At 32.9% G+C, this 15,755-nt stretch overlaps 1 long non-coding RNA gene across 1 annotated transcript; it reads left to right on the top strand.

The window, feature by feature from the left end:
* Window positions 8,809-9,858, top strand: LOC109707194. Its single transcript, XR_002215433.1, has 2 exons — window positions 8,809-9,396; window positions 9,613-9,858. It is a non-coding gene; the product is annotated as an uncharacterized LOC109707194 (long non-coding RNA).

Here is a 15,755-nt window from a genome sequence, read left to right as displayed (position 1 = left end):
GGCTGAAACGAAATCGTGCAGAGAATTTGAAATTGATTATATCGAGAGTCACGCCTCGGATCACGCTAGTTATCGAAATGATGGCAAGATCGTGGCCGTAGAAGAGAAATGGACGGCTGAGGCGAAATCTTAAAAGAAATTTTAATCGGATCGGAAGTCGCGCCTCGGATTACGCCAGCTATCGAAGCGGTAGTTTGGAAGCTGCCGAGGGGGCAATTGTTGGGCCAATAAGACGCGGACACGTGGTACCCGGTACACCATAGCAGTTTTGTTTAAAAGAAAGTAATGTTTCTGCTGTGCACCGGGAGCATCAAAAAGTGAACCCGCATGAATTAAGGGAAGTTACAGCAACCGCGAGCAGTTGCAAGCGGTTCCAATCGGCTGGAAGTGGCCCGAAAAATTAGGGAATAGTGGCCGATCATGGATAAGTAATAACTGATCAACATGGGCGATCTATAAATTGGCCAATAACGCCCAAAAAAGTGGTCTTTTCCCCGTGAACAGAAGACCACTCTTATTTCCTTGCAATTTTTTGCATTTCTTAGGAGTAGTCTACTTGTAACCCTTTAATTTTCAACATTTACTGTTTTCCTAAGAGTAGAATTAGAATAGATCAACCGAGTCTGTATGCCCTCGGGCACACTCAACCCTTGTACTTTCCCTCGAGAGTAATTTCAAATATATCTTAAAGGCTTTCGGCTCTTTAAGCCGACCAATTTCTGTGTTCTCTCATCAATTCGGCTCTTCGGTCGACTTTACATTCTGCACATTCCGTACATTCGGCTCTTCCAGCCGAACCGAGTTTCTATCAGAGGTTCCGAACTCGGCTGATCCGATCCCTCATCAGCCTAATCGTTTGATCCAGTCGAAGGGCGCAAACTTCGAGGGTCATTATCATAGCCGCGTCACATCCCGGCATCATTCCCGAGGAAGATCTTTGACAAGGTCAAAGAAGGGAGAGTTCGGCTACCAACAGGAGGTAAGTAACACGAGTTCTCAGTAACAAAATCGAACCTTCTTGTGTCAACACTATAACAAAAACGGTCTATAGCGTCACTTTTAAATGTAGCTACATGTCAAAAAAGTGCTGCTAGCTAAAATTACCGACACTTTTAAAAAGTGTTGCTATATGTGGGGTCGCCAGGTATATAGTGACAGTTAAAAAGTATCGCTATAACCTAAAAGAGTACTGCTAATTTATCAACACTTATTTAAGCATTTAGTAACCGCCGAAACTCTATCTCGTTGGCTGCGGTGGCGGAGGAGGACGACAGGAAAGGCTCTTTGTCTAGAATTTCAGTGAATTGAGTGAAGAGAGAAGAAAAGATGGTAATTGATTTTTCTTTTTCTTTTTTTTCTTTTCTGTTGGTAATCGGGCCAAATGGACTGGGTGTGGTGGGTTGAGTAGAGTAATCTTTTATTTTTGGTTGGATTGGGCTTTATATTTAGGTATTAGTAGATGTTTTTTTAAGTTTTAGCATAAATGGGACACTTACTCAAAAGTGTCCCAAAAATGTGTCCCTATAACCTAATTCTGTTGTAGTGCAAAGACTACACTTCTTCGTACTTGCAACATAGTTGGTACAATCACTAATGAGAATCTTTACTTACAGAGTAACGGGAAAATCAATAATTTCAAGTCTTAAAAACTTCTATATTGCAGACGATGCAAGAGTTTAAAACTTTTTGATAAAATTTTCTACCGAAAGATGGTGCCTTATTGTGTATAAGCACCAAAAGTACGATTGCAAATCAATGTGAATAAATCTCAATTAGCGAATTTTCGGTTGAAAACTTTGTCATGAGGTTGATCTGACTATTTTGCGGACTATGGATCAACAAATAGAATTCCTAACTTCTCTGCATAACTAGTTGTCACCTCCGTAAGTACCTCCACCATCTCCTCCACCTGTTATTCCTCTCCCATTGCCACCACCAATCATTCATTCTCTATCGGCGTCTCTGGTTGTGTCTCAATCGCCACATCCACTAGTTGTACCATGTCGGCATCTTTACGGATCACTCTTTCGCCGTCATCACCATCTTTATCTATTTCGTTGCTTTATCTATCATTAGATGTTTAAAAAACATTACTACTGTCAGTTCCTCCTATTTTTATTATAAAAGAAGATATTAATGTGATTTAAAATTATTAGAATCTTCCACTCTTAACTATAGTTTTGATATTGATAGATAAATTTTACATATTTGTTAGACGCCTATCCGCTCAACGGGGAAGGGGATCTCATTTTCTAACTTAGCTTAAGGGAGAAAGCATTAAAAAGAACCCACTTCTTTACTAATAAATTGATTATTGATTACAAAAGAGAAAAACTTATTTATTGGCCTAAAGTGAAATATCTTATCTAATTTAATGAGCAAAACAATGTTAATCTAGTAAAAAAAAAGACTTTATATCCAGATCGTTCGAGAATTTGAGATGTCTGATAGAGAAGTTAACTTAGCTGTCAATATCAAAACTACAGTTAGGAACGAAATATCCTGACAATAACCTTTATGTAAAATTACTTTCTACAACAATTACGTCCAGATTGAAGGTAGGCTGGAATATGCGGCAACTTGATTTTTACTTAGCATGCCCAATTGCAATATTATTATATGCAACTATGACAAGCTTACACCGACCGTCCCTAGAGCAAGTGGTAAAGGGCTTGGTGGTTGATACCCAAGACCTAAGTTCGAATCCTAGTTGATTCACATTTCTAGCTAAATTTATTTCTAAATGAAATAAATGAAGCGGGTAGCGTACCATCTATCTCAAAAAAAAAAAACAAAACTATGACAAGCTTTACATTGGAATTGAAGGTACATCAAAATACAGTAATTACTTTTAATTTGGCAATGTCAACTGTGATGTTGTATGTACAACTACAGCAAACTAAACATATTTTCTTTTAAGTTTATCATCAAAAGCCTATTTTAAATCAGAAATACTATGAGATCACCAAAAATGAATATATATAATATATATATATATTTATATATATTATATATATATTATTATATATATATATATATATATTATCTTGGAGTTGAGCTAGAATACTATCGGTATAAAACGAGTTCGTTTACTACCGTTTGTTTTTCAAATGGATAGCTTTCCAAATTGACGATCGGCTCCATTAAATATGATCTAAACCATTTAAACTACTTAGAAATCAAATTTCATGTACTTTCGATATTGTTCTTTTATCCATCAAATAAAGAGAAAAATGAATGGCTGAAAATGAATACTTTTTAAAAAATAATTATAGGAGTCTTGTAATCAAGATCAAGAGTATAGATCTTGTTTTAAATAATTTAAAGAATTTTCTAACAAAAATTCAATTGAGTTGAATATCTTTACGCCGTTAAACGAGAAAATGTCTCTTATCGACCATTAAAATTATAAATTTTGAAACCCTTTGATCATTAGGCAAATGATGACGAAAAGATTTGAAATTTGATTTCTAAACACTTCAAGTGGTATAGATCATATTCAACGGAGCCGATCGTCAATTTGGAAGTTCTATTATCGAAAACAAATCGGTAGTAAAACGGCTCGTTTACTACCGATAGTATTTTAGCTCAACTCTATATATCTTACACCTCTTCATTTTGGAGTATAAAAAATTCAATAAAGTTTAGTATTTTTTTCAAAAAAAAATACTTGATAAGACAGGAATTAATTATTGATCCTTAAATGAGAAAATATGAGATGTACATTCTCTTCTGAAATGCACATAAATTATTAGTGCTCTTTTTTAAATACAGATAAAAATGTGAGAAACGCAACAACCCACTTTAAGACAAGATTTTATGCTAGGGCAATGGAATCTTGGATATCTTGTCCCATCAGGAACTTAAATTTGTTGTGGTGTTAAAAAATGAAGAATCTATCAGATTAGATGGTAGCTTTGTCCCTCATCAAAATATTTAAATGCAGAGAACAGTTGATGCGAGGATCCAAATTATTCACAGGTTTTATTAAGGGAAAAATGTACCCTTTTTTTTTTTTGATCTTAGTTCTGTTGTAAACAGCTTTCTAAATTTTTTATTTGTGATAATTTGACTGCCAATCATAGTTCAATATATAGTTTTCTCTTTTCAATCAAAGTTATTAACTAAATAATTGTTTTGATAGGATATTATTAGTATAATTTTGTAAAACTTCAGACCATAAAAACACCTTCTTCTTTTTTTTTCTCTTTCAATTTAAAAAGAAGATATGAAAATTGATGTATAGGGTGAACACAACTTTAATTTTTATTACCTTTTTCATACAGTAGAATAGAATGAAGAAAATATTTTTTATATATTTCTATTTTTTAAAAAAAATTTATATACAAAATATACAACTAGCACGACGGTATAATTAATAACTTTAATTAAAAAATTGAACTATCAAACTATTTGAAAAAATATAGAATATTCAATTACTAAAATTAAAAGTTTAGACATTTATATTTATATTTAGAGAAAACTTTAAATACCACCCTTGTGGTTTCGTATTTTCTCACTTTAGTACCCCATGGTTTAAAGTGTATCAATTTAGTATCTTGTGTTTCCATTTTTTTCTTTTTATTATCCATTCCATTAATTTGTGTTCGTTAAATTAGTGACAAAGTTAAAGCTAAAGGGTACGAGAGTAAACATTCGATAAACTTAAATAGGATAGCAAAAGTTTTTTATATATAATTTAATAAAAAATTAACGAAAGAGCTGACAAAAAGAGAAAAATGGAATCACAGGATAGTAATTTGATATATTTTAAATCACATAGTATTAAAATGAAAAAATATAAAATTACGGGAATGGTATTTGAAGTTTATGGTTTATATTTATTACAAAGTCAAAGTTTGGGATTTTTTTCCCTCTAATGAGGACCATTCCCTTCCATGCGTTTATTTCCTTTTTTTAAAAAATATGTGGTGATCACTTCTGCCGGGACCACCACCACCACCACCACCGAAAGATGTCGTGGTCGGTGTAAAGTCTACCCACAAACCCAATAGCGCGCATCACAGGCAGCTACACCACAGCCCAGAAGAGAGAGACCCTTCATCACACAAACTCAGATTTTTCCTTTTTTTTTTTTTTTTAATGCCGCACGAAATGATCTCGCCGTCTGTTCACACGAAGAAAATATCATTCGAATTTGATTAGCATCTAAATATCTTGATATTTTCATGTATGAAAGACAGCAAAACCACATGCTATGCAGAAAATCCTGCCCACGAGACTACAAAAAATTCGCCCTGTACAGTTCGCTATTGCAGATTTTCTAATACTATTGGATTAAAAAAAACACATTAGGAAGTACATGTAGATCATATTATTTAACCAACAACTCACTCAATTCTAGGGGCCTTATATTATTCTAATCGTATATTTTTTTATCCAAGTGCCGAAAATCTAATAACACCATTGAAAGCATTCCAACCTAGTTTTATATATATATATATATATATATATATATATATATATAGAACTCGGCTATGGTGCTTGTAAAATTTAGAGTCCGGCTATATATATATATATATATAGTCCGGCTACTATGCTATCGGTAGCACGGAGCGCTCCGTGCTACCAAGTTGTTTTTAATGATGCGGCTTCCAAATCGACGATCGGCTCCGTTAGACTTGATCTACAGTATTGAAAATATTTGAAAACTAAATTTCAAATTTTTTCAACATCATTTGACTAGTGATCAAAAGATTTCAAAATTGATAATTTTAATGGCCGATGTGGTGTGTTTGTGAGTTTAACGGTGTAAAATAATTCAAATGCGATGAAAAGTTTATAGAAAATTCTTTTCACTATTTAGAGTAAGATCAGCATATCTGATCTTGAATTTAAATCTTTTGTCATCATTTTTTATGAGATTTTTATTTTCAGCCGTTCAATTTTAGACTACTTGTTTGATAGGTAAAAGATATCGAAAAATTATGAAATTTAGTTTCTAAATACTTTCAATAGTGTGGATCAACTCTAACGGAGCCGATCGTTGATTTGGAAGCCGCATCATCGAAAACAACTTGATAGCACGGAGCGCTCCATGCTACCGATAGTATAGTAGCCTAGCTCTATATATATATATAGAGTAGGGCTACTGTGCTATTAGGAGCACAGCAGCCCTTGTGCTCCTAACATTCTAACCACCCATCAAATTTGATGGATGGTTAGAATGAGAGAGAGATGAGATATTGAAGAGAAATTCAAGGAGATGAGAAATTGAAACACCCAATTTCTCTTCAATATCTCCTCCCTCTCTCATTCTAACCACCCATCCAACTTGATGGGTGGTTAGAAAGTTAGGAGNTGAGATAAGTTTTCTATCTCTGAGATAGCTTACTATTTCAGAATAGATAGGAATAAAATAAAATTATGTTTTGTTTGTAATACTATTATTCTTAACAATAATTAAAATTGTATTTCGTTAATTTTTTGGATTAGTGGAGAATAATGAAAAAAAAGTGATGATTAGATTTGTTATAAAATATAATATAATAAAAATAATTGTTACAAAAATAATTTATTGCAAAAAAAATTATTATAATATTTAATAAAAATAATTTATTATAATATTTAAATATAATGTATTATAATCATATATTACAGTATTTAAATATAAATAATATGTATTTATATAGTACAATTATATTTTTATTATAACATATAAGATATTAGATCTATATAATTTAATTTTAATTTAATTTATAATCTTAATAAAGCTAAAAGTTAAATTACGGAATAGTACTATTCCGTCAAAATGATGAAATAATTTATACGGAGCTATTCCACTACAACAAAAACGGTCTATAGCGACACTTTTAAATGTAGGTACATGTCAAAAAAGTGCTGCTAGCTAAAATTACCGACACTTTTAAAAAGTATTGCTATATGTGGGGTCGTTAGGTATATAGTGACAGTTAAAGAGTGTCGCTATAACCTAAAAGAGTGCTGCTAATTTACCAACACTTATTTAAGTATTTAGCAACCGCCGAAACTCTATCTTGTTGGCTGCAGTGGCGGAGGAGGACGACAGTAAAGGCTCTTCGTCTAGAATTTCAGTGGATTGAGTGAAGAGAGAAGAAAAAATGGTAATTGATTTTTCTTTTTTTTTTTTTCTTTTCTGTTTGTAATCGGGCCAAATGCACTGGGTGTGGTGGGTTGAGTAGAGTAATCTTTTATTTTTGGTTGGATTGGGCTTTATATTTAGGCATTAGTAGATGTGTTTTTAAGTTTTAGCATAAATGGGACATTTACTCAAAAGTGTCCCAAATATGTGTCCCTATAATCTAATTTTGTTGTAGTATTCGAGAAAACTGGAAATAATAAGATTTGACCAAAATTAAATATTCCAGCCAAAAGTCACCTCGTTGACAGAATAGTGGGGATAATTTTTATTATCTTCATTTTATTTCTGAACCAAACGGGACCTAAATAGTGTAGTAAAAGAAGTAACAAATAAACTATTATTTTATAAAATATTAAAAATAAATCGAATATTTTTCTATATATAATATATTCCTTTTGTAATTATAAACGGAGTCAAAGTCTTTTACGTAATATCTATTTTACGTAGAAATAACAACAATCGAACACAGATCTACGTGTTACAGAGAAGCACATTAAAACTGCTTTTAATCATCATTTTAATATAATTATCATATTGCTATTAATTAAACAATATAGTAATTTATATATATTCGTAAATTAATGTAATATGCTAATAATAAAGTTAGAAGAAATGGGGCTATTTACTTTCACGTATTTTTCGATGATGAAAAATTTGAATTGGCTGTTGACATCCCTAAATACAATTTAGGCTATTTGAGCGAAAAAATAATAGATTTTATAATTTTTTTAGGACAGTTACCTTGTAATTAAGTGGTCTCGAATTTACCTAATATATTAACTATAAAAATTGTTAATTATAAAATTATTTAAATATTAGATGAATAATATTAAAAGTTTATAAAATTCGTCGGAATTTTATTTGAATAGTATATTCAAATGTCCATCCGAAAAAAAGAGAGAACGAAAGTCTCTTTTACTTTTTGGGGCCATTAGGTTGCTTATAGTTGCAACTATATTGCAATTTTAACTATATGTAAATATAAATACAGTGATTTGTTTGATATATTTAACTTTAATTATTATAGTAAAAATTGCAAGAGGAGCCTAATAGCAGTTGGAACTATGCCCAAATTAGCCACAGTTCCAACTGCAATCTTTGAAGAAAGTAACTTTAACTAAAAAATATACTTACCTCCTTACTTATTTTTTAAATAATTTTTTCCTTTTTTACATTAAAGTTAATTTCACCATCAAATGTGTAAAATAATAAATATTTAAAAATTATTTCTCAACTACATAAAACTAAAGAAATTATTTATAATTACAGTAATTTCTATTACATCTAATAAAATATGATACATATAATTATAACTGTTCTATTTCTAGCTACACTATATTTGTAATTAGATTTAAGCAAACCGTTTCTTAAAAGGGTGCAAATCCGACAATCCTACGGTATTATCGAAAAACATAAAAATATATTTCTATATATAATTTTTTATTTTTTATTTAATATTATTAAGTAGTCAAATGACCCAGTCATTAATATATTAATCAAGTACACGCATGTTGAGGATATGCATGCGAAGAAAAATATCTGCACAATACACAAATTAAATAATGTACCTAATTTTTCAAGTAGTCCTAATTCGAAGGCCACGAATTATTCAATTTTAATTTTTATTTTATTGCAATAGAAAATAATTTTCATACGCTATCACATCAATCAACGCAAGCAATGGCGTGATTCTTTTATTTTATTTTTTTTTTTTTGTTGGGTCTTCGCACATCCATCGAACGAACGGCGCCGAGCCTACGCAGGTCTGCGCCAGTTGTCGTCTTGTAATTGGTCAGAATCTACCTTGGAGTTTAGCCAACCCAACCCATCGCCGCGATTCTGAGTTGTCAAACACCCCTTGGTGGGCCCCGCTATTATTGGAGGGGTTAAAATATGTAGACACCCCCTCAACTATAAGATTTATTTGAAATTGCCCGTTTATCTTTCCTTATATATGATCTTTCTTTATAAAAAAATTCATTAGTTTTGTATTTTGACAAACCGGATCATTTTTAATTTTATAGATTCAGTCAAAATTTTTAAGTAGGAGATAAAAACACTTTTTTTTTTCTCCTTCCCCTCTTTCTTCTTCCGTTTCCTCTTCATTCTTTTTCTCCTCCACTTGCTTCCTCCCTATTCTCCTCTTCCTTCTCCATCACCCCCGCTTTGCCACTGCGCTCCTCCCTCTGCCTCGTTCATAACTTTGCTGACGCTGGCGACAGCACGAGGGCTTGGATACGGCACGAATCGTGCAGGTGAGGGGGTACGTGGGTGGTTGTGCAGTTTGAGATGGCAAGGCTTGATATCTACCGGCGACAGTGTAGTTCGAGGAAGAGGATGACGACAATACAATGCACCCTCCTCCCATTCCTCCTTCACCTTGCCCCCTCTAACAACTATTGCCTCTAGAAGCGGCCGGGCCAACCTTCTTTTACTTGGCTCTCAAGATTACTTCTCATTCTTCACTGCAGGATGAAGGTGTTAGGCAATGCATTTGACAGCCTCGACCTCGACCGTGACGGCAAAGGAGTCGACCTGTTTGATGACAACAATGACGACTAAGTTGCATCACTTGAGATTAAGTTGCACGATTTAAAATTATTTAAGGCTAAATTATACCACAAAAATAAAAGTTGTATGTTATTATAATTCTCTTCTTACTATGTAGTAATATTTGTCCAAATAGTGCAAAGTCTCTTGTGCCACCATCATATCCATATTTCCCTTTTCCTTTACCTTTCCCCCCACTGTTTAAAGGGGTGTCGGTAAATAGCCCCCGGATGAACCCATCTATGAGCGGCAAAGAGGTATTGCTACCCTTGTGCGGTTGTAGAACTCGCGGTGACTGCAGTGGTGAGGTTCCCCTGAGGCTGTGCCACTACACAATGAGGGTAAGGGTGAGTGTGGCGTTATAACACCCCCAAGATTTGAAACAGTCCTATATATAGGATATAATAGGGCAAAACCATTTAACCCGGCTATAACACGTTGGATGATTGTTAGGCTCAAAAAGTTTAGAGAGTTTAGCTTGCTAGAACTAGAGTAAGTCTAAGATAGAAAACGTGGAGCGTTAGTCAATTACCAGCAGGAAATATGATATAAGTCTTGACTGATCTAGGGTCATATAACGAGTAGAACACGGTCCATGATTGACGATCGTTATGGATGGGGCATGGCTTCCCGCAAGATCAACTAATACTAGTAAAATAAGTCTCAGATTGCCTAGTGCTTGCGAGTGTACTTAAGCCTGACGAGGATGTTAGGGCTTAAAAAGGGATAAATGCAACACTACTAAGATTTAGAATAATCATATATATTAGATATTATAGGACTAAACCTCATAATCCAGCTATAACATATTGGATATTAGTTAAGCTCAAGAGGGGTTAAGTATGTTAGAACTAGAATAGTTCTAGGATGGGTGACCTCCTGGGAAGCGGGACGTTATAGGCACGCGCGCAGGCAATGGTAGAGCCAAATAGGGCAAAAGAGATGACAAATATGATATGGAGGAGATTTTAGAGTGCCAAATTAAGTGACAACATAGAGATGATAGAGAAGGAAGGAGAGGAATGAGAAAAGAGAAAAAGAAGAGAGAAGAATATCTTAATCAGTTTATTATAAAATCCAAATCGAATTTGTGAAAATCAAGTCAGTGGCCTGCTTTTCTAAGAATGTAAAATTAGTAGAATTTTTTTTATACAAATTGGCCTTATTTTATAATGATATTTCTTAGTCTTTTTATAATTGAGTTATTTTAGTTAAGTAAGAAATTTTATAAAATTTACTCATACTTTTATTAAATATATAAGCTGTAGTTAATTATAATAAATAAAACTAAAATAATAAGAGCTATATATTAATAAAATTATTATATTAATTATTTTTAGAAATAAATTAAAAAGAAATAAATTAAAATTTAAAATTAAAGACATTTTAGTAAAAGAAGATAGACTTTCTTTTCTTTTATTATAACTGCTTTGAAAAGATAATATGAAATTCTAATTCTGACACTATAGTTCAGGCATGACTATGAATTCAACTTCCAAGGAAGTTACTCGTGTGTGTAGTTTGCAACAGTTTAAATTAACATCTACAGTATAAAAAAAATTGCTCTCTAACTATTTTTCTTGAAATATTAAGAATAATTAGTTTATGATAAATTTGCATAAAAAATTCACTAGTTTTGGTATTTTGCCAAAGTAGGCTATTTTTTTTCAGTTTTGCAGATCTGGCTTAGATTTGTTGCATCTAGACAAAAGTGCCCCCCATCCCCCACCTCTGATATGTAGAAAATATGGTACATGCCACTACCACGAACAATAAATGCCTACTATGTGCCACCTCACTATTTTCGTTAGAATGCAACCCATCTTTTCCTTCTTCTTTTTTTCATCTCCTACTTTTCTCTTCTTCTTCTTCCCCTCCTCCCACTGTCATGCTTTTTCTTCCTCTCTTTTCCTTACCGTTCCTCTTCTTTTCTCTTCACCATTTTTCTTCTTCGATGTTCTTATGTTCTTCATGTACTTCTATATTCTTTTATCTTTTACTTCTTTTCTCCTCACTGTTTTTTGTTCTTTGATATTCTTCTCCTTTTATTTTCTTTTGTTACTTCTATGTTCATATTATGTTTCCGTGTCATTCCTCTTTTCCTTGCCGTTCTTCTCCTTCTATGCTATTCCTCTTCTCTTCCACAACTCTGTTACAAAAGTAAAATGAAGGAGCACTGAAATAAATGGTGCAATTTATTTTTTTATAGTATGACTTTATCCAACAAATTGTGCAATTTAGTCTATCTTTGTGCAACAATTGACAATATTTGTGATGCACTATTTTGGAAAAAATAAAAAATACCTTTTTTATCATTAGGTTCTGTACCAACCGCTTTTTCTTTTCGAGGAAAAAAGTATTGATTATTTTTCTACTAATGCAATAACCCTTTCTCAGGGACTATGTGTCATGATATTGTTTACGTTGTTTGCTATTCGAATAATTTGAAATAAAGTTTTTTTTTTTTGAGAGAAATTTGAAATAAAGTTGGGCACGAAAATCGAAGAACTAATTCTGTACAACTTTGCAAACAAAATGATGCCGATAAACTATGCAATGTTCCCACCAAGTAGTGCAACTACGTTATAAAGTACTACAACGTTCCCTACGAACAGTGCAACTGATGATCAAGTAGTACAATGTGGCTAACCTTTTTCTATCCTCTCCTTTCTTTCTTTCTTCTTTTTTGTCTTCTTCTTTCCCTTCCTCCTCCCTGCCATGCTTTATCTTCTTCCTCTTTGCCACTCGTCTTCTTTTCTCCTTATAGTATTTTTTTTTCTTAAGTGTTCTTCTTCCTTTTGTGTTCTTCTCCTACATGCGCACGAGAAAATGAAAGCGTGCAATCGGAATGTCAAAGGTACAAACTCAATGTTATTTCAAAAACTGTTCATGTTGCAACACATCGTTGAGCCAAAGTTACTAATAGATACGTCAGAATGCCAACTTTTTTCTCGGCACCTATAAACATTTTTTTCTAAAACAGTATTGAAAATTTGCAAGAAATTACGTAGCCGACATCGAGAAATAGTGCAATATCAAGATAAATAGTGCAACATTTTGACAATTAGTGTGGTATTTCTCTAACTTGTGCAAGAACGATATGTAGTTCTTTGCTCTAACTTTTGCACTTTTACGAAACTATATAGCCTATCTATGTGTGGTTCTCGGCTCGATTTTTTTTGAATGATTTGATGAAGTCGAATGCTCTCTCTATCCTTGTTTGAAGGCATCTCTTTCAATACTACCTCGAGGTGCTTGTTGTCAACCTTTTCCCCTCAAGGAATCTCCTCTGAACACCAGGTTCGCCCTTAACATCGAGGTATATTGCTTGGTCGTCTAGGACTAATCCTAGAAAAACGGCACCTCTTGGGATGTCAAATGTATGGTCTGAGGGCCACCTTCAAAATCCACATCTTCTTTCTGATAATGCTGGATTAACTCTGCCTATAGTGATTTTGAAAAAAAGGAGGATGTTTGTGAAGATGGTGCTCTTAATGATAGGAAGGTGATGTGTTTTTACAACAGTAGCATATGTTTTTCTGTAAGCTCCCACAAAGTATCGTGAATTGACTATATATCTACCACTGGGATCGTCGATATTTGATCTCAAAGGTGCCTTCTCAGCAGCCTAAAATGACGAATTGCTAGACTCGCTAGATTTCGATGCCATTACAAGCAAAATGCCTTCCAGCAGAAAATAATGGCGAGTGGGTTTCAAACCGGGTAAAATGGGCTTCAAGTAGTGCAAAGATAGCAATAAGCCGCATAAAGAGAACCAGAGAAGGGGAACAGTACTATGAGGTGGTTGAGAGAAAATGGATGGAATAATGGAGATGAGAGGGTGCAATGTAAGTGGGATTGCTTCAAACAGCAAATGTGAAAAGAAGCCAATACAACTACTTTGCATTGTCAAACAAAACAGCAGGCAGCAAACGGTGCACCATGGGCAATATTTTTAATGGCCATGTGGGTTGAATAAATTGAATGTATATTGCTTTAATTCGTTAAAAGTTACACTATTTCATGAGATATTGAACTAATTGTTCATCAATTTAGTTTTTAATTAGACAAGACTGTTGTGCAGTTAAGATATCTCTATCATCTTTTTTTTTTCTTTTCTATTGCATGAATTTGCTTCTCAGAATGCGTCAGGTTTATCTGTAATGCATTCACTGTGTAGTGTAAATTTTGAATGACATTCCTTCCATATATCGAAAACAAACTTCGTTTAGTACCATTTAATAATTTATTGTGTGATTTATTCACAATTGCACTATTAATGCCAAATTTGTGTAATTTCACGTGAAAGTATGCAAAAGCTACCCTAATTGCCCAACATAGTATAGAAATTACGCTAATTAGTGATGAATTTATGTATCTTCATATGTAAGTGTGCAAAAGCTACTCCTATTGTACAACATATTATACAAGTTGTACTAACTAACGATAAATGTGTGTAACTTTCCTATTTGTGTGCAAGCAGTTATTCTGTATCATATTGTACAAAAGCAAAAAAAGAAGAAGAAGAAGAAGAAGAAGAAGAAGAAGAACGACTGGGAGGAGGAGAGGGAGGAAGAAGGAAAAGAAGAAATCAGAAAAGAAGAGAAATGAGAGGTGTGAGTTGCGTTGCACTACTTGATCGTCAGTTTACTATTCGTAGGGAATGTTGCACTACTTTGTAATATAGTGGTACTACTTGGTGGAAACATTGCACTGTTTACATTTTTATTGCACTATTTAGAATGATATTTGCACCATTTGTCTGCATAATTGTATAGAATTAGTTTCTAATTTTCATATCCAACTTTATTTCAAATTTAACCGAACAGTAAATGACGTAATGGATATCATTATGCTCAAACCTCTATAAAGGATTGTTGCATGAACAGAAAAATTGTAAATCTTAAATTTTTTCTTGCGGAAGGAAAATGGGCTGATATGGGTTCCAAGGAAAAATATTTTTTTTGTTTCTTTTCCAAAAGGTATTTCACGAATAACATTATTGCCTTCTTATAGAAAAAGTTGCACCATTTATTAGATGATACCACATCATTAAAGAATAAATTGCACCATTTGTTTGAGTTGGTTTCACATTTATAAAGGAAGGAGCAAGAAGAGGAAAAATAACATAGAAGAAAATAAATGACTAGGAGAAGAAGAATGATAAAGAAGAAAAAGCAATATACGCGACTAAGTATCAAAAACAAGAAGAAGAAAAAAAAAAGTAATTAGAGGAAGATGAATAGTAAGGAAGAAGAAAATTATGACATGATTCGGAGCATGCATTTATTGTTTGTGGGAGTGGCCCGTACCGTACTTTCTACGTATTTAGGGGAGGGCGGGAGGATAAGAGAGGCATTTTGGTCCGAGCACAATAAATTCAAGCAAAATCTGAAAAATTGAAAATGACAACTCACTTTTACAAAATCTCAAAATTATTGAATTTCTTATAAAATTTTATCTTAGCTTATTCTGGAATGTTCTTATTCCCGAAAAAATTAAAAATAGTCTTTCAGAATTTAATTAGCGAACCAATACAATCTAGATATTTAGAATCATTAGCTATACTAGTTATCTAGAGGAAAAAAAAAGTAAAAATCCAAATTAATCTCTCATCTATAAGCCATTATAAAATAGACTCTCAATTTTTGTCTGTTTATACTAAACTCTTTTAACTTTTATTTCGTTAGAATTAACTAAGTTTTAGTTAAAATTTTTGCAAATTTATTGATAATTTCATCAAATTTTTTATTAAATAAAATTATCGTAATTAATAGTCAGTAAAATCTCAAACAAAAGAAATTAGAAGTTGAGGGTGTCAATCTCAAAAACAAAAAAGTTGAGGGGGGGTATATTGGAATAACCTAAGCCAACATTGATGGATGTCTTAAATTCTTAATACCTTTTCATAAAGTTTTGGAACTTCTTTCAGAATAACATTTAGTTGAGGGGTCTTCAAACATTATAGCCGCAATTTAGTACTCTCTACGCGTCCGGATCCCAAATAAAACTTAAATCCCATTAATAGTCCTCCTCAATAGTTACTATAAAGCGGAACGAGTCC

This window comes from Ananas comosus, linkage group 3, assembly GCF_001540865.1.
Source record: "Ananas comosus cultivar F153 linkage group 3, ASM154086v1, whole genome shotgun sequence".
Lineage (NCBI taxonomy): Eukaryota > Viridiplantae > Streptophyta > Magnoliopsida > Poales > Bromeliaceae > Ananas > Ananas comosus.
The sequence above is the reverse complement of the archived record's forward strand: the minus strand, read 5'-3'. Positions and strand labels throughout refer to the sequence as shown.